The following is a 21,942-nucleotide window of genomic DNA, read 5'->3' as shown; positions in this document are numbered from 1 at the left end:
GTTAACAAGTCTTCGTCGTAGTCGTCATCGTATTTTTTAAACCAAACGATCATTTCTTGTTTTATCTTTTGCCAAGACTCATCGTTGTCGAATATGTGGGTGAGGTAAAATTTAAATGCCTCACCGGTGACGTAGTCGCTGAAGTTCGTAACCATTTCCCGTTCCGACCAAGATGCAGCGGTAGCGTGGAACTCGAACAGGTCGAACCAGTCCTGTACAGGTCCATCGTCCGCTGCTCCGGTGTACTTGGGGATGGGAAGGTCGATCGATGATTCTGTCATAGTGCTGGTCGCTGTGTGCGGCTAGGAGATGAATCCGTAGTCGATGTATGGTCAGGGCGTCTTGTGTAGAACTGCGTCGATGATGAGACACTGATGAAGTGGCTGGGAGGTCTTCATCCTGTCGACTCGTGTAACGCTATGATGACTGGGAGACGTGGCCTGGCTCACACTCCATGTTTATTCTACTCTGCACTTCTTCCTCTTCTGCCTCTACTACTAACTCCTAACCATCGCTACCTTCTTACGTTACATATATTGACTTTTTATGACATTCGCTCTAATCGCCCACAGCCTTGCGGTATTGTGGTGTTTACGCCGCACAAATTAAGACTGACCCGAAAGCTGCGGGTTCTATCACGGCCGCAGAGGTCACACTTTGGTGCAGGCCGGGCTAACAGAAAATGTAAGTGGACCTGACTGAACACGGGGGGGTCCAGATTTACGAGGCTGTCCAATATGACGGGCTTCATAGTCGTATCGAACGCACAAGTACTCAGCTTTCCCGAAAGCTCAGTACTTGTACGTTGGAAGATTTCAAAAGTAGTACCGTTGCTAAAGCCAGGGAAGAGGCCTATGCAGTTGGAATCGTTTAGGCCGGTTCGTTTGACAAGTTGTTTTTCGAAACTGATGGAAAAAATGATCAATGAACAAATTTTATGGTGGCAAGACATGAAAAAACTACTACCAGAAAGCATAGCCGGCTTCAGAAGAGATAGATGCACAATGAACTGCATTCTGGATTTGGTCACAGATGTGGAAAACGAACGAACGTAAAGAAATATTACTGTCGCTGTATTCCTTGATGTCCACCGAGCATACGACACAGTGAGTCACGTTCACGTTCTGGAAGGCCTGGTGTTAAAGGGATCGAAGGGCAAGATACTGTGTTGGATCGCTGACTTTCTGAAGCACCGGCAAATTTTTGTAGTTACGCAGGAAGGCCCAACGTCCGAACATGTCGTCAACCAAGGAGTGACACAGGGCAACGTGCTAAGCCCTACTGTCTTTGACGCAGTCATGGCATACCTCCCGTATAATCATCTACCTAACATTCAATGTTCAGTATATGCTGATTATATAAGTATATGGACGTTTGGTCCATCGTTTTTTGGATGTACAACAAGCTTTACAAGACGGATTGGATTATGTAGACCGTTTTCTGAGAAAAAGAGGTATGGCACTGTGTCTGGCTAAAACAGCCATACTTCCGTTTACATTAATAGGGCCTGGAGATTTGCAGATAATTCTGCAAAATCAGTCTATTCAAATGGTTAAAACTCATAAACTCTTGGGAGTAATTTTAGAGCGGAGACTAACATGGTCGCCTCATGTCCAGTCCCTTGAACAAAAAGTGAATCAGGCCATTCGAATCCTCCGGCATCTCTGCGGGGCCAAATGGGGTGGTACTACAGTCATTATTAGCCTTACATGTTGCCTGGATACGCCCCATGGTAAGTTACTCACTGTCCCTGCTTCACGGACTTCCAGCCTCCACCGAAAAGAGACTTCACTTATTATTGGCAATGAGCTTGAGGGTATGTCTGGGGTTGGCATGGTCAACTTCCAGTGCTTTAGTGTATGCAGAGGCTCGACAGCCACCTTTGGCAGTACCCCGAACTAAAGAAACATTTAGATTTTTTTTAGAATTTTCACGAAACATGAAAGTCATTCTTTATCTGGTGAACAAACACAAAGGACGGCAACGACACTACAGGATAGCGTATCAACTTTTCAAGCAGTAGTACCAGAATTTAAACGATGGCAACCTCCGAAACCACCTTGAACGCTGCCACTTTTCAACGATATCCAAGAAATAGACAGCATGGAGAAGAAAGCAGACATGGCACCTGTAGTAGTGGCACAGATGGTACATCATCTGTGTCATATAATGCTAATGAAAAGAAAACGAAGACATATACAGATGGATCATTCACTGAAGAAGTGGCAGCCTGTGCAGTCTTTATAACTGAAATTCATAAAAAGAGAATGTACGAATTATCGCACAAATCTTCGTCGACGACAGCAGAATTGGTGGCTATCTTTGAAGCAGTTAAGCTTATCTGCGAAAATCATGAGCCTCGAAACTGGGTGATATGCACGGATATCAAACCTGCTCTTCAGCTAATGAGAAATGTGAGATCACCTTACAAAAATGGTGAAAAAACACAATGTATTGCATAAACTGTCGAATATGCCTCATCGCAGGGTCACAAGATCGTATTCCAATGGATTCCCAGCCACATTGGAATAAAGGGAATTAAAGAGGTTGATAGGCTCGCGAAGAAAGCATTGAAAGAAGAACGCGATTGCGCAATGCCCATGTCTGTGGCGGATATTTGACATTTTATAACGCAAGGAGGTAACCTTTTTTCGATGGAGAAGTAGTTTGATAGCCCTAAATCAAAGGAAACAGTACTTTATGAAGTTGAACCACACAGAAAATTTTAAATAGCGACAGACCTCGCACGACACCTAGAGACATTAATCCACCAAGTTCGACATAAAGTAGCATACACAAACAGCTTCCTGCACCAGCTACTTCAATCGAACTCACCGGAATGCCATTGTGGTCCTGCAAAAGCAAATGTTCGCCATATTCTTTTGGAGTGCGTTATATACGCGTTTGAAAGAGAAAAAATAAAGAACAAATTAGCAAGTTTGGACAGATGGCCCCTCACAAAAAAGAAACTACTTGGACCATGACCTGAGATGCATCTCCAGAAAAAGGCGATACTCTTCCTGACAGACTTTTCAGTGGAGACCGGTCTGGACAAGCGCCTATGATAGACAGCCAGAGATGGATATATATAAAATGTGTTTATGCATATACTGACAGTAGAAAAGGAAGGTGTGCGTGTAAACATTTTATGACTGTGTGAACTGCTCTAAGAAAACTGTGTATTGGCATAATATTTGAACTAGTTTCAATGTGCTATTATGATTTTTTTTGTATCGTAAATTTTTGGGTACTGTTCTGTATTATTCTTTTTTTTGCTGCAGAATTTTTTTGATATGGAGTAGCCGAGGAAATATGCACGTCAGCCTCTCCACAGCAAAACAGTTAGAACAGAACATAGGTACTCAGCCTATACCTATCAACATTTTATTTCTCCTTTGAGTGACAAATTATCATGCCGTGATGAAGCTTGTCCGGGCCACGCGTGCACATTCTGAAACCTTTATTACGAGCTCGTGATGAAAAAAATTAAGCTTATACTCTGATTTTCCAGTCGCATTTAGGAAGCGTGACTGCCTTGACCACCTGATTGGTATACCACGTGCATGTACAATATCGATCTATCGAGTGCATAACACTCCGTGTACACTGTTGCCATGATTATCATTTTGATTCTTGCTCGTTTGACAGAAATGCAACCTAATGTTTCAATCACGGACTGTAGATATTGGATTACCCATATCTGCTGCTCAACGTCATTCCCACCGCTTTTATAGCTGGCAAGACGAATGACCAGCCGCCAACATTCGCAATTACAGTGGCTGTCGTCTGAACGGTCGACCATAGCAGCTCAATCGCACTGGTGCCGACGGCCGCTTAAATTAGCTCCCAGGATGACAGCCCAGGAAATAGACGCAGCTTTCAGACTTCTCTTCAGGGCCACAGAGAAACAACTGTGCTCCTTCGGTGACATGAGTGCTTGGTGGCTTCCGCCCATGAAAGAACACGGTAGCAAAGAGCTCGCCCTCGAGGCGCTTCGCGAAACGGTGGAATCATGCGAGACCCGCCAGCAGAAGCGCGAGCGCCTCGGCTATTTCTACTGCTGGATGGCCCCGCTTCGGATTCTGCAAACGTGGACGCTGATTACACTCGGCGACATGGAGAAACAGGAGACGTTACACGAGACTGCATTTCTGACTGACATCGCGAAATCCGTGAAGAAGCTTGGCCGTCAGACGACGTTCGTGACGATGTACAACGACTCCTTGGTGTACGCCTGCCTCCTGGTGCTCAACGACGAGCCAGAACCAGTGAACAAGAGCCAAAGAAGAGCCAGCGCGGAGACACCACCAGCGGACGTGATCTGCATGTGCTGCTGGCCTTCACTGCCTTTCATGGCCGTGTACGCTACGGATTCTAAGGCATTGAAGCTCTCATTAAAGTACGATGCGCTCCAGAATCCACACTGAACTCTGCATGGTTCTCTGATTTTCCCCATCTGGTAACCGTTGGCTCCAGAGCGGGCTTGTTTTCTGCCACTGCTGTACGCACACCATGTCGGACATTGCTACTCGGCTTCTCTTATTTTAATCCGACAGCGTTAAAGAGTTAGTTTCACTAGAGTTCATGCATCATCGTTAGTGTCGAACTCGAGATACATAACAATAAGGGATGTGCGCGGTGATGCTATCGCAGTCACAAAACACCACCAAAGTGGAGGGGGGGAGACCATGTTTTGTTAGTATGGTACGGGGGTCTACTGCCATGTGTATAACCACTTAGCATCGTGATCGGTACGTTACGAGCCGTTCAAAAATTTAGCGCATGTCAGCATGCACAGCGCACATAACGTCTCTCCTGTTTTTTTAAACCATAGAGCTTACTATAAATGTATACTTGAAGGAACTCTGGCGCTACTGTCTAGGAGAGCTGCAACGCATGGGGCTACGTGAGAATGCGAATGACGGGTAATACATGGGTTTGTCGAATTTTCGTACTTCTGAGTTCGTGTGTGTTTCGTGTGGCTTGGAGCTGTTCTGTCACGAAACAGAAATAGGTGAATGTTGAACGATTGCGCTTCGACACCTAAATATTTTAGGCTTACCACTTCAAATCGTACCACAAAGTTCAAAGGCTTCGTTGTGTCCTTCAAAACGAAACCGTAACATAGCGATAAACGAACCCACAAGTGCGATTCGGCACCCGCAAGTACGATAGGCAAGTCCGTGTACTACACATCGTTTTCATGGTCGCGGAAGGATCGCAGCGCTAGTGTCTCCTCGAGTATTTTTTAGGAAACTGTTTTAAACGTTGTTTACCACCGCGGATGTCACAACTGCTTCAGCTTTTGAAAGCGCTCTGAATGGTTTAGGCAAAAAAGGGAAGAAAAAAAACAAGCGAGTTCTTACCGGTATGATGCCATACCATCAACTGAGACTCACAGTATAAAAGGCGCCGAATTCGAGTATAACACAATTTTTTTTTTGCTGCATTATAGTTGACAGCGCTTCTGACGTTCAAAGCAGTTATCGCAGCTGCGTTGATAGGAACAGAAACTGCAAGGCAGGCACGTTCCTGGTATCACGCATGCTTAGATGTGGCCCGTCTAGAACTACACATGTCGTTCAGCCTAGTCCAAGTGCTCTGTTACTGGAATGGTATGAAGCCTTTGTGTTCTGTACATGCTGTAAATAATTTTTTTCTAATCAAAAAAAAGCTTCCTTGTGCTATACATTGGAGTGAACCACTGTTTTGAACACTACATTAGTCCTAATGGTTGGTGGGCTTCCCCCAGCTCCAGTGGTCAATCAGCAACGTACACGAACCTTCGGGATCTTCACATACGCGATGTCTTCACTTTTTATAATCTAAACTCAGAATCTTCTGTTCTGCCACGCTTGGTTCTTGGTTACCTAGCTCTAGCTTTCATGTGGGAGCTATAGTGACGAAATATTGCAGTGGAGAGGCCAATGCATCTCTGGAGAGGCTCAACCAGCCTTGCGGATGATTGGGCCTCGCGTATCGTGTCGCATGCTTGCGTGTCTTGCCAATTATTTACGTGACGTCAGTGAATGATGAAGGTAAAGTACACGTCCAAACATGATAATCATGATATGCGTGTCTAGTAAAACATGACTGCATGCTACGCTCATTGCGCGCTCGTGGCCATTTTGCTAGCTTCACTTATACCGAATTGGGTATTAAGTGACGTGAATAGACTACGAAGACAAATGCGAGGCGCAAAAATTATAATCATGACATGGAAGTCATGTACGGTATAATTTCCGTCTGCCTCGTAACGTTGCGCTGATTTTAAAGTGCCATATCAACATTCTTCATTCGTGCTTCGCATATCATTGATTCGCACTGTACGAGGGATCTGTCATTTTGTTTTTGGTCTGTAACCTAATGTACTCGTTACCATTTCGTAACTGCAGTGTGTTAAGTTTTTGCGCAGACAATTTTAAAAAATCCATATATCTCACGTTACTAGTTACTTCTCATTCCAATTTTGCAGAGTGTTTGAGAAAACTGAACATTATCTCCATTCCTGCGACAGATATTCCACGTTGTGGAATAATACCTTAGGTAAGTACCATTCGCAGACTCCTTAGACTAGACCTATATGTACCATCAAAACGCCCTCTGACAGCAGTCATAACATATAATGAACTCAACTATTACCAGATGTATTTTATTGCGGGTGACCTAACGCATGTTGGTGTATGCATGCGTGACGGCAAGCGTCTTTAAACTATCGCGGTACTCGAGTTGTGGCGTGTCGCAGTATGTTGCTTTGCTTTACGCAACGCTCGCAAAGCTTGAATTTACGTCAAGGTGCTCATGAAGCCCCTTGCGTGAAATAAGAGCTAGTGCTTTAATTCACGCGCAACGTGGGTAGACTGATGCGAGCCACACTCTTGCATTCCAAGGAGTTCGTTAAACTTGAACTACATTCCAACCAATTCATGTCCGTTCGCGGCCGATTCAGTGTACCTTCATTGCATACTCTACAAAAAATGAGTAGAAAATTTGTAACGACAAGCGTAGAATTAGTAAAAGAAGCTGCTACTAACTTCCATGGGACTTATCCTTTTTCTTGCCTTTTTTACATTGTAAATTTGCACATACTTCTTTTGGTTCTTCTGCACACTGTTGGTAACATTTTGCTGGTAACTTGTTTAACGAGTGGGTACTACGCTAATATTCTTTTTATCTATAATTGATTAAAGTCTGACGCTACGTTAATTCAGGCACCTACTATGGTTGTACACTGTCTAAAGGAACAGGCAAATTTGAAATGACGACTGTCCTGAAGCAGAGCGCACAGCAACATCATTTGCATTCGCTATACGTAGGACAGTATCAAGAAACAAGTGCGGGCTGTACGTGTCACGTGGACTTCTTGTTGTGTAACTCCTGAGAATTCCTTTTAGGGGCGAAGCTCCTTAGGGCGTGGGCTGTGCGTCCCCTGTAGCCTGTATGTAGCCACCTCTAGTTTAGTTCTTGCAGTGTTCACTATTTTTTTTGGGGGGGGGGAGGGGATGTTTTCACGCTTTCCCGTATAGTAAAGCACTTAGTACTCTAAATTGTTAAAGATATCTTTGTCTGCTCAACCGCGGTGGCCTAGGAGCTAAGGTACTCGGCTGCAGGCACGCAGGTCGCAAGATAGACTCCCGGCTGCGGCAGCTGTAATTCAGATGGAGGCGAAGATGCTGTAGACACCTGTGCACCGATTTAGGTAGCCCGTTAAAGAACCCAGGGTGGTCGAAATTTTCAGAGCTCTCCACTACAGCACCTCTGATAACAGTATGGTGGTTTTGGGACGTTAAATCCCACACATCAATCATATCAATCATATTTTTCTAAAAAGCCAACAGTCGTCAAGGTCTAGCAATTGAAGCCGACGCTCAGTGGTGAGTGATGGAAACACGTCATTGCTTCCGTACAAAGTTTCTTGCCTTTCTCCGCTTTCTAGAAATAGAAACAATTCACTCCTTGCATTTTCATTCACTAATTTACGTTATTAGGCTAACCATGGATACAATTACTAATAGGTATATCTGACTCCCGACTGAGGGCCACTTGGTACTTCGATATCTTTTTACCCAAGTTTTAATTAGCACCCCAAACTGCCAACAAGGTAAGATACACTCCCAAAGGCAGCGCTTGCTTATTCTTTTGCAGTTATACGTTTATTTCTTATTTACTCCAACTGCCGGCGACGCATACACTAAACGTAAGAATCACAAGGAAGTAGCTGATTCATCGCAAAACAGGTGCGCGCAATTCGTCAGTTGACCGAACACATCAACTAGGAGTGCGACCACCTGATATCAGGAAGACTCGGACATGGCGGACTCTACGAAGCTAACAATGCCAGAACTGAGCTAGACAAAAAGTTAGGAGAGAATAAACGTGTGAGAAGGACTGCCATCCAGGGCACTAAGCAGACGTATGCTCGCAAGGTCAGAAACTCGAAACCGCACCGTGCCTATTTTTTTTCTTTTTTCAGGAAAAATGCACTTTGAAACATTCAAGGGAAGAAGTCCTGGTTAGCTACGAGTCAGGTGAAGTTGGGAGTTGATAGGTGGTCAGGTAATAATCTACAATGCTAAGAAAATGCAACACAACCCGAGAAAGTGCGTAGCAGCCTAGCATGCCTTGACAAAACTCTGTTCGAATGCAGATGCCGGAAAATTCACAGTTGTATATTTACATGAAAGAATGAACATCAAGGGCAAATTTCGGCACCATGTTTGTCCACCACCATGATAACGCGAAATAAGAAACACTGAACAAACTATAGAGGACAAAATGGGAATCGTCATGGGCCATCTGCATGTGTGTCCCGTAGTCTAACACATAGCCACGCCGGTGCTTTAAACTCCGTTGCAAACTGACCCAATGTAGGCTTCATGTTGGGTAAGAATTTGCGTAAGGAATCACGTAAGGAATCTCTCGTGGCTCATACCCACATTGGGGGATTGTCCCCGAATTGAATTTCGCGCAATATTCTGAAAATGAATTCCGAAGTTTTCTCTTCGTGAGAGATATGGAACCTAATAATTGAAATGGTGGAGAATTTCTTCTTGTTCAGGTTTCAAAAAAGGTGACTTTAGCTTCCAGTCATCTTGTGTTTCTGTAAGCTTGTGCAGTAAGTTGGGACATATGATGGTATCTCAGTAATAACGAACGGGTGGAATTGGCGATGAAGACGTTGATGAAGACAAAAATTTTGCGGTGCAATGGATTTGTGCTGTACCAGGGTCAGACCAAGCCATCATCTGGAGCGTCAGCGGCGCCAATTTGTGCAGTGACTTGCAGTGTCTTTGACCTGACCTGAGTTGCCATCTCGACTGGTTACTCACGAACGTTTCTGGCGGACGTGCCGCTTCCCTCCGGGTTTTCGTCCAGGTGCTCTGATCGCGAGGCAGGCGTCGAGGTACGGCTGTGCACGTTCAAGCTTCTGAGCATTGTGGCACTGTAGATGAACCTATGTGCGGCGCACCTTGGCTCTTCTTTCTTGGCGGGCACGCTGAGCCCGAGGTCTGCCGCAGTGCGCAGAAGTCGCGAGATCACCAGCGCCACGTATGCCTGTTGCTCTTCCTTTGAAGGGCTGCTTCGCAAAGTCTCGCTCGTTGAAGAGGTGGCGCTTTCTCGAGTCAGCGCCCTGGTAGCCTTGCTTCGCACCACCTCGGTGCCTTGTTCAGAAGGTGGTAGGGATCGGCCGCGCTTCACGACATGCCTCTTTGGCGGACGTGGCGGGGCGTCGTTCCTGGTGACGTCTGGGCTCGCACGCGGTTGCCGCGGTGAACCTTGATTCAGAGCCACCTCGTACGATATCGCTGGCACCATCCACGATGGCAACACTGGAAACAGAGGAAACACTGGGTAGGGCCACTGGACGTAGTAGTACGGCATGGGCTCCATGGGAAGTGTGGGCCCCGGTGTCCAAGGGAACGTCGACGGAAGGCCGAACAGCTCCTGCAGGTAGGCGACACCCATCAGTCTATCAAACCCCGGCGGCGGGTGCTGGCGTCTGCCATGAAACAAGCGCCTCCGTGGTCGGGGGCCATTCGAGTGTGGCATGAGCCGGAGTCTTTGGCAGCGGTCACCCATGTCGGTCCTGCTGCGTAGCTTCGGAACTGTTCTTGAGCGTGCACAACGTGGGCAGGTGCGAGCGCGAGCTAGGCGTGCGCGTGAGGGACACTGGTCGAGACGTGATTGTGTATAGAAGAAAAAAATACGACTACTTGTATAATACTATATTACCATTTTATTGATTGGATAAACAAAATCACTGATTTTTTTTAGCAAAGGCGGCGCTTTTGGTGCGAATCATGCGGGTTTCCCCACTGACAGCACACGTTAGAATTGCGAGATCCCACACACTAACGTTCAAAAAATGCTTATCTGCCCGCTTTTGACAGCTCAAGTATATAAGCACCTCTTATTTCCCTGCAATAGTGAGGTATCGCGGTGTAGAATAATGGAAGTGGCTATAACCAAATATCACTGGCGGGTTACATCCTTCAACTGTTACCTGCATAGAACAAGTCTAGTGCTGTATCCTCTGTGTCTTTTCTGTAAGGAGTAGGAATTAGTGAGCCAATACATTCTATCTTGTCGCCAGTGCACATCATTGAGGAGAGGATTCATTGAACCACCTCATCTAAATTTGGGTCTGGAAATATCCTAATCAGGTGTTCTTTCTTTCGGTGCATCTACTCTGGTCAACAGTCCCAGGAGGAGGAAAGATCAAGAGGAAGGAAATGGAGGTTAGCCAGTTCGTACACTCACAGGGATGTTTACTACGGTATAGGGGTATTTGTCAGTTGTTATAAAAAATACCGGGCTAAATTTTTCGTTCTTTTAAACAATTCACTAACAATTTTTCACAATAAAGTTTTCGTTATTAGCCATTTCTAGCTTCTACGAGGAGTGCAGCGAAGAATCACTGAATAAAAAATCACCAATCACTTGGCCCAGCCCCTGCATTGGGTATGAGCCATAAGAGGAGAATAGGATGAAGAAGAACAAAATTTTTACCCTTTGTTGTCCAGATTTCATGCTTATATTTGTAGCAGAAATTTTAGCGATCATTCTAGTGCTCTGCGAATCATCATGATAAACAAGTTCCGCAGTAATATTGATGAATTCTTTATTGGTGTGTGCTTGCCACTCACGAAATGAGGAATTACATGTTCTGAGTGCACTAAAGTTATCAATTTCTCGCCATATATCTTTGATTACGATGGTTTGGCTTCCAGGACATTAGTGCCTACTGCTCAATCAGACGGAGGATCTGCTAGCAAAGACATTTTGAATGGCCCGGTTACTCCTGTATTGCCGGCGTGCAAACTCATTAGAGGCGCAAGAATAAGGAGCAAAATATTGTTAGAAGGGTTTTCTGCTTCATCATTACCGCCACATTAGAATTTCAGTACCTCAGGCACCGGTCGAGCAGCAAACTATGTCAAGAAATAGAACTTGAAGTTGCAATCACTAGACTACGTTGTCAGACTTCATATGTTGATGAAGTCTGACAACGGAAGGAAAACGGAAGTCTGAAGGAAAAGCTGGAGTTACAGCTTTTCCAAACTCGTCATTGTGCGGAGTACATAAGACAACTAAACAATTTCTCATATCCTGCAACAGACATTCCACATTGAAGAATAATACTCAAGGTGTCGTTTACCGACTCGTTAAACTATATATAGATATATCAAGGAAAACACAACTTAGATTAGTCATAACATATAAAGATCCCGACTACTGTCATACTTGTTTTCTATACGGGTGACCTAACATACGTCTGAGTAAGCACCCGCAGCGACACGCATATTTAAACTATCATGATACTCGAGTATCATGATAGTTTGATGAAATGAATCTGCAGAAAAAGAAGCTAATGTACAACAACCTCGGAAAAGAGCAGCGCTTCGAGATAGGTAATAGTGCACTTCAAGTTGTAAAAGACTATGTCTACTTAGGGCAGGTTATAACCATGGAGCCGAACCACGAGATTGAAGTAACTAGAAGAATAAGAATGGGGTGGAGCACATTTGGCAATCACTCTCAAATTGTGACAGGTAGATTGCCACTATCCCTCAAGAGGAAGGTATATAACAGCTGTATCTTGCCGGTACTTAGATTCAGAGCAGAAACCTGGAGACTTACAAAGAGGGTTCAGCTTAAATTGAGGACGACGCAGCGAGCAATGGAAAGAAAAATGGTAGGTGTAACCTTAAGAGACAAGAAGAGAGAAGAGTGGATTAGGGAACAAACGGGGGTTAAGAATATCATAGCTGAAATCAAGAAGAAGAAATGGACATGGGCCGGGCATGTAGCGCGTAAACAGGATAACCGCTGGTCGTTAAGGGTAACTAACTGGATTCCCAGAGAAGGCAAGCGGGTTAGGGGAAGACAGAAGGTTAGGTGGGCAGATGAGATTAAGAAGTTTGCGGGTATAAATTGGCAGCAGCAGGTACAGGACCGGGTTAACTGGCGGAACATGGGAGAGGCCTTTGTCCTGCAGTGGACGTAGTCAGGCTGATGATGATGATGATGATGATGATGTTACTCGTGTTGTGTGTCGCAGTATGTTGCTTTTCATTACGCAACACTTGAAAAGATTCAACTTACGTCAAGGCTTTCATGCAGCTCGTTCCGTGAAACTCGATCAGGTTTTTTAATTCCCCCGCAACGTGGGCAGACTGCTGCGGGCCACACTCATGCATTTCGAGGAGTTCGTTAAACTTGAGCATCATACGAGCCTATTCATGTTCATTCAAGGCCAAATCAATGTATTTTAAATGCACACTGTAGAATGAATTAGTAGAAAGTGTTTAACGACAAGGATAGAGTTAGTAAAAGAAGCTGATACTAGCTTGCTTGTGCCCTTACTATCTTTTGCGTCCTTTGTTACTACGTAAGTGTTCAGACACTTGAAGGTGCAACGGTTCGTTTGAGCATTGCTGCTAACTTTGAACCATGCAGCAGTTTTACGAGGTGGTATTAGGTCATTATTTTCGTAATTTTTTAGAGTACTTCGCGATGTTACCACTCGCATCTAATATATTTGTACACTGTTTTAAGAAACAGGTAAATTTTGTTTTTTTCTAAAATATAGGGTCCTACAGCAACAAGTACCTTCCCTGTATGTAAGACAGTACCTAGAAGCCTTTGCGGGTTGAACGAGTGGCGTGGACTTATTGTTATGTACCTCCTGATAATTCTTTTTAAGACGATTGTCTTTCTTGGGGAACTTCCACGGAAAAATTTCCGTCGAAAGTCAGTCGGTCGGTCGGTCGGTCGGTCCGTCCATCCGTCCGTCCGTCTCTCTGTCCGTCTGTCTGAAAACTTGTCTGTAAACAACACGTTGATGTTTTTTATGTCTGCCTTTATACCAGAAGTACGCACAAGTAACTCTTAAGGACTGTAGCGTGTATCGCGCTGCGCTGAAAGTGCAGCGCGATGTTCAAAAAGGTAAATGTTTCCAAGGCTTTGCTACGACGACACGGTGGTGGCACCTGTCCGTCGCTTTGCGTTCTACACCGTATCACCTCCGAGGCAGGCGCGCATATTTCCCCGCTGGCGTGCACGCCTTCGTTTTTGAAGATAAGTTCCAGATGGCGCTCGTGTCTATCGTGCCTCGATGAGCTCGTTCGCCTCCGCTACACGCTCGAGTAACTCTAACGCAACGTCTCCAAAATACTAGTCGCATATTGTTCTGCGCAGAACATCAAATAAACATTTTATTCACCCTCTCCAAACGCAAGATCGTCTTCCGACGACATTTGAAGTGTAACATGCAAATTCGGGGCCATTTTTTGTGGGGACGCTTATATGTTCTCTCCTATAGTAAAGCACCCAGTGCTTTAAGTTAGTAAACATAATTTTGTAAACACAATAGTAGTGATCTGCTAGCTCAGGTCGATCCCGCGGCTGCTGACACGCAGGCCACGGGACCGAATCCCGGCTGCGGCAGCTGTATTTTTGATGGAGGCAAAGATGCTGTAGGGCCGCGTTCTCAGGTTCGCGTGCACGTTAAAAAAATTCCAGATAATCGAGATTCTCGGAGTCCTCCACGACGGCGTCTCTGATAATCATATGGTGGTGGTTATGGGACGTTAAACCCCACATATAAATCATATCACGCTCCTTTCTGAAGTTTTTTCAACACCCCGTTATGATGTACGCGATTCTCAGCGCAAACAGTGCCTGCATTGTTGGAGAAGCTTCAAGACTGCAGTGCATCGTTTTCTTGAGATTACGCCCACTTCGCGAGCATCTTAGATTAGTGTGAAATCTACGTCGCCGCTAGCGATAACTCTAGAATGTTCGATGGCGAGTGTTATATATGTCAAAAAACGCTTCGCCACTTCTCAGTTTATCGACCGCCGACGCTCCATTCACCGCTATCAGTGCAAGTTTGCTCCTGTGATTCGAGTTTCCGTTTACCGGGCAAAAGTTCGCCCAAATAAGCAGTTTATTATTCATCTTACTCTCTCCTTCTTCGTCGACGTCAAGACGCCGTGACAATATCAAACATATCTTTGTCTAAAGTGCCAAGAGTCGACAGTGTTTAGCAATCCAAGCTGACACCTTGTGGTGGGTGATGCAAACAAGTCATTGCTTCCGTACGAAATTTCTTACCTTTCTCACGTGCGACGCGTTGACAAACGCTTCTTTCAAGTCGAGGGCGAGTATCCCACGTGGTGCGTGGTTCGTTGCTTGCTTGACGTCCAGCTCGTGGAGTTGGATCATCATGTCTTGGGTGTTGAGATGTTCCCTGAAGCCGTACATCGTCTCCGGCATCTGAGCGGTGTCTTCAAGGTGCTTCAGCAGCCTGTGAAGGACCATGCGCTCCATCACCTTTGCTACACAAAACGTGAAGGAGATGGCCGCATGTGTTCTATCATGAGAACCTTGCCGGGCTTTGGAATAAAGTGGACCTCGGCTTCCTTCGGCAACCACAAGCTCTCTGAGGCTTCGTTGATGTGCTCTAGGAGGCCGCGGGCCGCTGCATCGCTCATGTTACCGAGCAGTTTGTAAGTTATGGTGTCCCTGCCGGGTGCGCTATTCTTGTTGCTTTCGTCTATCGCTGTCCACATTAAAGTCATGGTAAATGGCCAATCGAACTTTTTGTTATCGGTTCCCTCGTACCTCTCGGGCACCGGGTATTGGCCCTTATCTGTCTTTAGGTACTTCACCTTGAGATCTTCCAGGAGTCTGCGGCCGTTTCCCTTGTACATGTTCAATACTTTGGCAACGTTGGGATTGGTCGTAGTTTCGTTACTCAGCGGGTCGATCAGATACCTCAAGAGGCACCACGTCTTCTGCGCGGAGAGCTTGCCTTGCAGGCCCTTGCAGGTCTTCAGCCGATTTTCCCTGCAGAGCTTGGCTGCGTGCTCGGCCATTTGTTTGTTTAAGACTGCTATGCGCTTGGCCAGTTTTTTGTTGTGTCTCTGACGCTTCCACCGCCACATTGGCGAGTGCCGGGCCGCCCACATGTTGGTTAGTCTAGCATCCACGTACGGTCTCTGTGACGTCATTGCGATTTTTTGCGTGAATTTTTGTAGGGCCTTCTTCTGGTCCATCGCCCATTATTGCAGGTCTGTTTTATTTCAGATGGATTTGATTCTTCCTCGAACGCTTCTTCTTGTTCTTGGGTAAACTTCGTCATCTTGTCCCAATCCATGATACGTGCCTTCCCCAGTACAGCCCGGTACCGGGAGCCTCTGATCGTAATGCCGATCACGCTATGGTCAGACCCCTAGTCCACGTCTTCCTTTGTCCAGGTAACGTCTAGTGTGCCCGACACCCACGTCAGGTCTGGCTTAGTGTCTTCGCGACAATGTTGCCTCTTCTGGTGGTTACGTCCAGCTTGTTCAAGAGGACCATCTCGTGATCCTCCATCACTTTGGTCAACGCTTTCCCACTCTTGGACTGGAACTTATATTCCCACGTTGTGTGAGGGGCGTTAAAGTCATTGAGGATCAGGAGTGGCCCAGTTCTCGCCAACCCATTTGCCTGTCTCACGATGCGGCCAAATTCGTACTGACGTTGTGACGGCCGGCAGTACACACTCATTACGAATAGATCGCCCAAGCTGCCAATTTCTCTTGCATGAATTTCGACCAGCGTGTGCTCGCATCCACCCTGCGCCATGACGTGCTGACTAGCCACGACGTTGCTCCGTACGAGCACCGCCGTTCCATTCTCCTTGGAGTCAGTGAACGTGACGTACCCCGAGAGTCTTGGTGCACCCATTCGTTTCTTGTAGAGCAATTATATCGGACTTCTTTTCTTGCCCGTCAATGTGTAACGGTAGCTCCACTTCTTTATTGCGAATGCCGCGTAAGTTTCATTGTAAATTACCCTGGCGTACCCCTGGGTCTCGTTATGCTTCTTACTCAGCTTCTGAATCATCCTTTCCGATGATTTCCCGTTGTGTACGGCCCGAGCCGAGTCCGATGCATTGGCTGAGTAAGCCTTGCAGCGGGCGGGGACGACCGTGCACGAGTATGCCAAGTCGTGTGGACTGAGCTGCGCTCCCCAAAAATCGGAGCTGCTCATGATCAAACCATGAAAACCCAACAAGGAGCGGCTACCTATCGTGACTATCAACATCGTCGGAATGGCTTTCAAACCAACACAGCAAATTAGGATTCTCGGTCTACTGCTTCAGAGTGATGGGAAGGCTCAAGCCGCCGTCACGAAGGTCAAGACTACTACCTTACAGATTCCTGGCATGATTCGAAGGGTATCTAAAGAGAACCTCGGCCTGAAAGAGGATGATATTATGCGCTTGGTAGTCGCGTTCGTCGTGTCGCGGGTTACTTGCTGCGCTCCGTATCTCCAACTGACAAAGACGAATAGGGACACCCTCAACACGATGCTTCGCAAGGAAACAAAGCAAGCACTGGGCGTGCCGATAAACTTGTCTACGCTAAGCATACTAGACATGGGCGCCCACAACCCAGCGGAGGATCTTATCAAAGCCCACCTCTCTAATCAGAGAACCCGGCTCAGTCACACGGAGCACGGACGAACTGTCCTGCGCAAAATAGGATGGCAGATTGAGCCAGTACCCGTCAAGGCGGCCCTCCAGGAGGACTGGAAGACAACAATTTAAATGAAACCCCTTCCCCGGAACATGATGCCAGGCAAGGACGATGGGAGGTGCACCGCGCGGGCCAAAGCCATGGCCCGGAAGCTGGAAGAGAACCCCAGGGTCATGTACGCAGACGCCTCACCCTGAAAACACAGTGACCGTGCTGCGCTAGTGCTTACGTTCATTGACAGTCTAATCGTCAGCGCGTCCTTGAGGACGAAACACCCTGGAATAGCCGAGGAAGTGGCCGTGGCCCTCGCACTCATACAGCCGAGCGTGGACATGGTGGTCACCGACTCAAAGAGAGCCTATGGAAGCTTCCGCAGGGGGGTAATCTCATCCGTGGCACGAGCGATTCTATCCATGTGCAAGCCTCCGGGAAGAGACGTAGAGCTCGTGTGGGTACCGGCTCACTAGCAGGAAGCAGGCAACACCATGGCTGACTGCCATGCCTGAGAAATGTCAATCTGGGCCGAGCATGAGCCGGAAGAGGTACCACACCCAGTTACCAGCTTTCGGGACATTACCCAGATGTACCGAGAGCGAAGATGCAGATTACCAGAACCACAGCCCAACCTGACCAGGAAACAACAGATGATATTGCGTCGAGCGCAGGTGGGATCGCTTGCGCATCCCGTACGGCTGAACTGCATGTACCCTGCAGAACACAACATGCTCTGGCCCTTTTGAGAATGATAAAATGGCACCCTGTCGCACATCTTGGCAGAATTCACAGAACCTAAACTACCACCCCCCCAAAACCTCCCCCCTCACCTCGAATCTTCAATCAATTGAGCGATGGGAGACCTTGTTATCCAGCCCCGCCCTACCGACTCAGCGTGCACTGACAGGAATGGGCCAAGAGCTGCTGGATACATACGGGTCCGGCAAAAAAGGAACCACCCGTCTGGTGCCCGGGCGTACTACCAACAATGTTGGCCTTAATAAATGTGGATTAATCATTCATCATTCTTATCTTTCTCCGCTTTTTAGAAATAAAAATAATTAGCTGATTACATTTCCTCCACTAATTTAGGTTATTAGGCTAGCCGTAAATGTAATTACTGATAGGTATATCTGACTCCCAACTGAGGGCTACTGTGTACTTCTATGACTATTAACCAGAATTTTTAATTAGTACCCCAAAGTGCCAACCAAAGAGAATACAGCCTTAAATGCAGTACTTGTCTACTACTTAGCAGTTATAAACTCATCGCGTTTATTTTTTATGCACTGCAACCGCCCATGACGTATACGCTCCACGTGATAATCACATGGAAGTAGCTGATTCATCGCAAAACAGGTGCGCGCAACTCGTCAGTGGACAGTAAAAGTCGAAGCAGGACTGCGACCACCTGATATCAGAAAAACTCGGACATGCCGGACACTCTGAAGCTAACACCGTCAATACTTCGCGAAATAGGAAGAGGCTTCTTAAGGAAAAAATGAATTTGGAACAAGAAAAGAAGGCCAGGTGAGCTATGAGTCGGGTAAAGTTCGGAGTTGTTGCGTGGTCACGTAATAATCAACATTGCTAAAAAAGTGCAACAGAACGCGAGAAATTTCGTAACAGCCTAGCATGCCAAGAAAAAACAAGGTTCGAATGCAGATGCCGGAGCATTCCCAATTGTATATTCGCATAAAATGCATTATTATGGAACAACAAGGGCAAATTCTAGCAACATAGTAGTCCACTCCCGCGCCGCCGGTCTCCGCCGCCTCCATCACGTGAAGTAAGGAAAACGACACAAATTATAGAGGACGAAATGGAAGTCAATATCGGGCCTTCTGCATGTCAGTCCAGTAGTCTATCACATAGGTATGCCGGTGCTTGAATACTCCTTTTCAAACTCACCCTATGCAGGCTTCATGTCGGGTAAGGAATCACGTAGGTAATCGCGTATGGAATCCCTTGTGGCTAATACCCACCTTGGGGGATTGTCCAAGTATTGAGTTTCAAGCAATATTCTTATATATTCTTATTACACATTCCCAATTTTTCTCTTCGTGAGATATATAGAACATAGCAATTGAAATGACGGAAATTTCTTTGTGTTCAGGTTTTTAAGAGAAGTGACCTTAGTTTCCAGTCATCTTGTGTTTCTGTAAGCCTGCGCAGTAATTTGGCAGAAATTATGTTGACAGAATTACAAACGGGTAGAATGGATGATGAAGGCGTTTGTTATTCTATATGTATTGATGATTACACAACTAATGGGTCTAAACACAGCCTTTGGTGGATACGTTATATATCTCAAAGGATGATGAACTTAGTGTAACCTGCGTTCTTAGGGTCCACGCATGTTGGAACTTTTTCTTCTAAAACAACAGCTGAAATCGGGAAGCTCAGCTTTTTCTCACTTCGTAGGTAGCGTTATTTCATTTACTAAAGAAAAAAGTAATCAGTTTTACAACCAGCTTGTGTGCGAAACGGGACTCACTACGTCCCGCGCGTGTTACCATTTCCGAACCTCTAGGACTCGACTAAAACGCACGCGTGGTCGTCTAGGGCTTTGGTGCTCGATGGTGGAACGGCGGTATGAAACCACCGCTACGGCATGCAAATTTTGAAATAAGATCAAAATGCTCCACCAGTGTACATTCGGGTGCACAGGTGGCCTACGTTTCAGGAGGCATCCCTTACGGCGTGTTCTATTACCATATAGTAGTTTTGGAACGGAAAACGACATTCACTAATTTTGCTACGGTGAGATGCCTTTATTGAGAGATGATGAATGCGAGGGTCCAGGGATCTGGTAGATCACCACTCGTGCCACCCTCGTTCTCCTCTTCTTCCACCCGTACCCTCAGTATCGTAGCAACATCATGTAAAAAGCGCACGAACATATCCGTTATGTCTGCTCGCAAATCATAAACCTACAGGCATCTGTCAATAAGAAACCTAAATTTACCCAAACAAGCAAAAATAACTCTGAAAAGTGAGCTGGACTGCTGCTGTACCGGATTCCGACCAGGCTGTCATCTGGAGCATCAGCGGTGCCAAAGCGGTGCTGCGACGTCCAGGGTCTTGAACCTGGTCTGAGGCGTCATATCGACCGGTTAGCCACCAATGCTGCGGTCGGCCGTTCCACTCCCCTTTGGGTTTTCGTCCAGGTGCTACTGATCATGAGGCAGGCGTCGAGGCGTGGCTGTGCACGTTCAAGCTTCTCAGCATTGCGGCGCTGTAGATTAACTTATGTGTGACACACCTTGGCGCTTCTTTTTTAGCAGGCACGCCAAGCCGTAGGTTAGTCGCAGTGAGCAGCAGTCGCGAAAGCAGCAGATCAATGTATTTTTCGTGCCCTTCTTTTGAGGGGCTGCTTCGAGACGTCTCCTTCCTTGAAGGAACAGTGCTTTTACGAGTCCGCGCCCTGGTAGCATGAGATCCCACCGCCTCGATGCCTTGTTCAGCAGGTGGCAGGGACCTGCGGAACTTGACTACCTGCCTTTTAGGTGGACGTGGCGGGGCGCCATTCCTGGTGACGTCCGGGCTCACACCCAGTCGCCGTGGTGAGCCTTGGTTCGGAGCCACCTCGTAAGAAATCCTTGCACCATCCACGGTGGCAAGAATGGGAAAAGTGGGAGTACTGGGTAGAGACACTCGACGAAGTAGTATGGCATGGGCCCCGTAGGCAGTGTGGGCCCTGCAGTGTCCAGGGGAACGTCGACGAAAGGCCAAACAGCTTCTGCAGGCAGGCGGCGTCCATCAGTCCGTCAAACCCTGGCGGCGTGTGCTGGCGTCTGCCATGAAACGAGCGACTGCGCGGTCGTGGGCCATGCGAGTGCGGCACAAGCCGAGGTCGTGGGCAGCGGTCACCTATGTCGGTTATGCTGACGCCCAGTTCTTGAGCGTGCACTACGTGTGCAGGTGCGAGCGCGGGCAGGCGTGCAAGGGACAGGATTCTTCTTTTTCTTCTCTTCTTCTCATGGCTATTACCAACTGCAGGAGATTCACAGTGTTTGGTGAACTTTATTTTGTTGTTTTAGGTGTTTTTTGCAATACACTTTGAATGAGTTAGGAATGGGTAATACAACAAACTAATTAAAGAATATTAGAATCTAAATTGATAAAGAGATGAATAAATTAGGTAAATATTTTTTTAGTCTGACCGAATAATTCCTTTGTGGCGTAGTAAACATTCCTCTGACTATAGCCTACAGTACAAAGGCGCCAAATGAAGGAACAACTGATTCGGATATTTCCAGACCCAAGTTTTGAAGAGGTGGTGCTGGAAATTTTCTCCCGAATGATGTGTACACGGAACAGGATAAAAATTATGGGTAATTGTAACCTCTCTCTTAAAGAATTATGAGACACAAAGGAGACAGCGCTTGACTTGCTCTGTGTAGGTAAAACTGTTGCTTTCTTGTTACTATATGCTCTGGCTTGTATCCACTATGGATGAATGACCATTGAACTTGCGGGTATTATAATGTGAATAATCATAAGGTGAATAATGAAAGTGTGAATAATCATAATGTGAGATAAAAATATAATACGTAAGCAACTAATGTTTGAAATGAATAAATATATGGTAATTCTAAAGAACTGCAATTTCAATACTTATAAAAAAGAATAAAAGGTGACAAGCAAGCCAACACTGACGCTCCTGTTGCTGTGACCCAGAGAAGAAGCCCCACAGAAAACAATATTTCCAGAATTTATAGTAATGTTTCGCTTTCGAACTATAGTTTTTAAATGTTTTTTTCTGTGGCTTGTGGAACGTCGGGAAGTAATCAAAAAGTATCGATGTTTTCTGACTCTTGAAAGTAAAAGTAAAGGAGAGATGGTACCCCATCAGACTTGTATACATAGAAAATTAGAAGCGGAATTCGGCACCAAAATGTTTTAATGCACACTT

This window comes from Rhipicephalus microplus, chromosome 9 (genome assembly GCF_043290135.1).
Source record: "Rhipicephalus microplus isolate Deutch F79 chromosome 9, USDA_Rmic, whole genome shotgun sequence".
In the NCBI taxonomy this organism is placed as follows: domain Eukaryota; kingdom Metazoa; phylum Arthropoda; class Arachnida; order Ixodida; family Ixodidae; genus Rhipicephalus; species Rhipicephalus microplus.
This window is presented reverse-complemented; position numbering follows the sequence as displayed.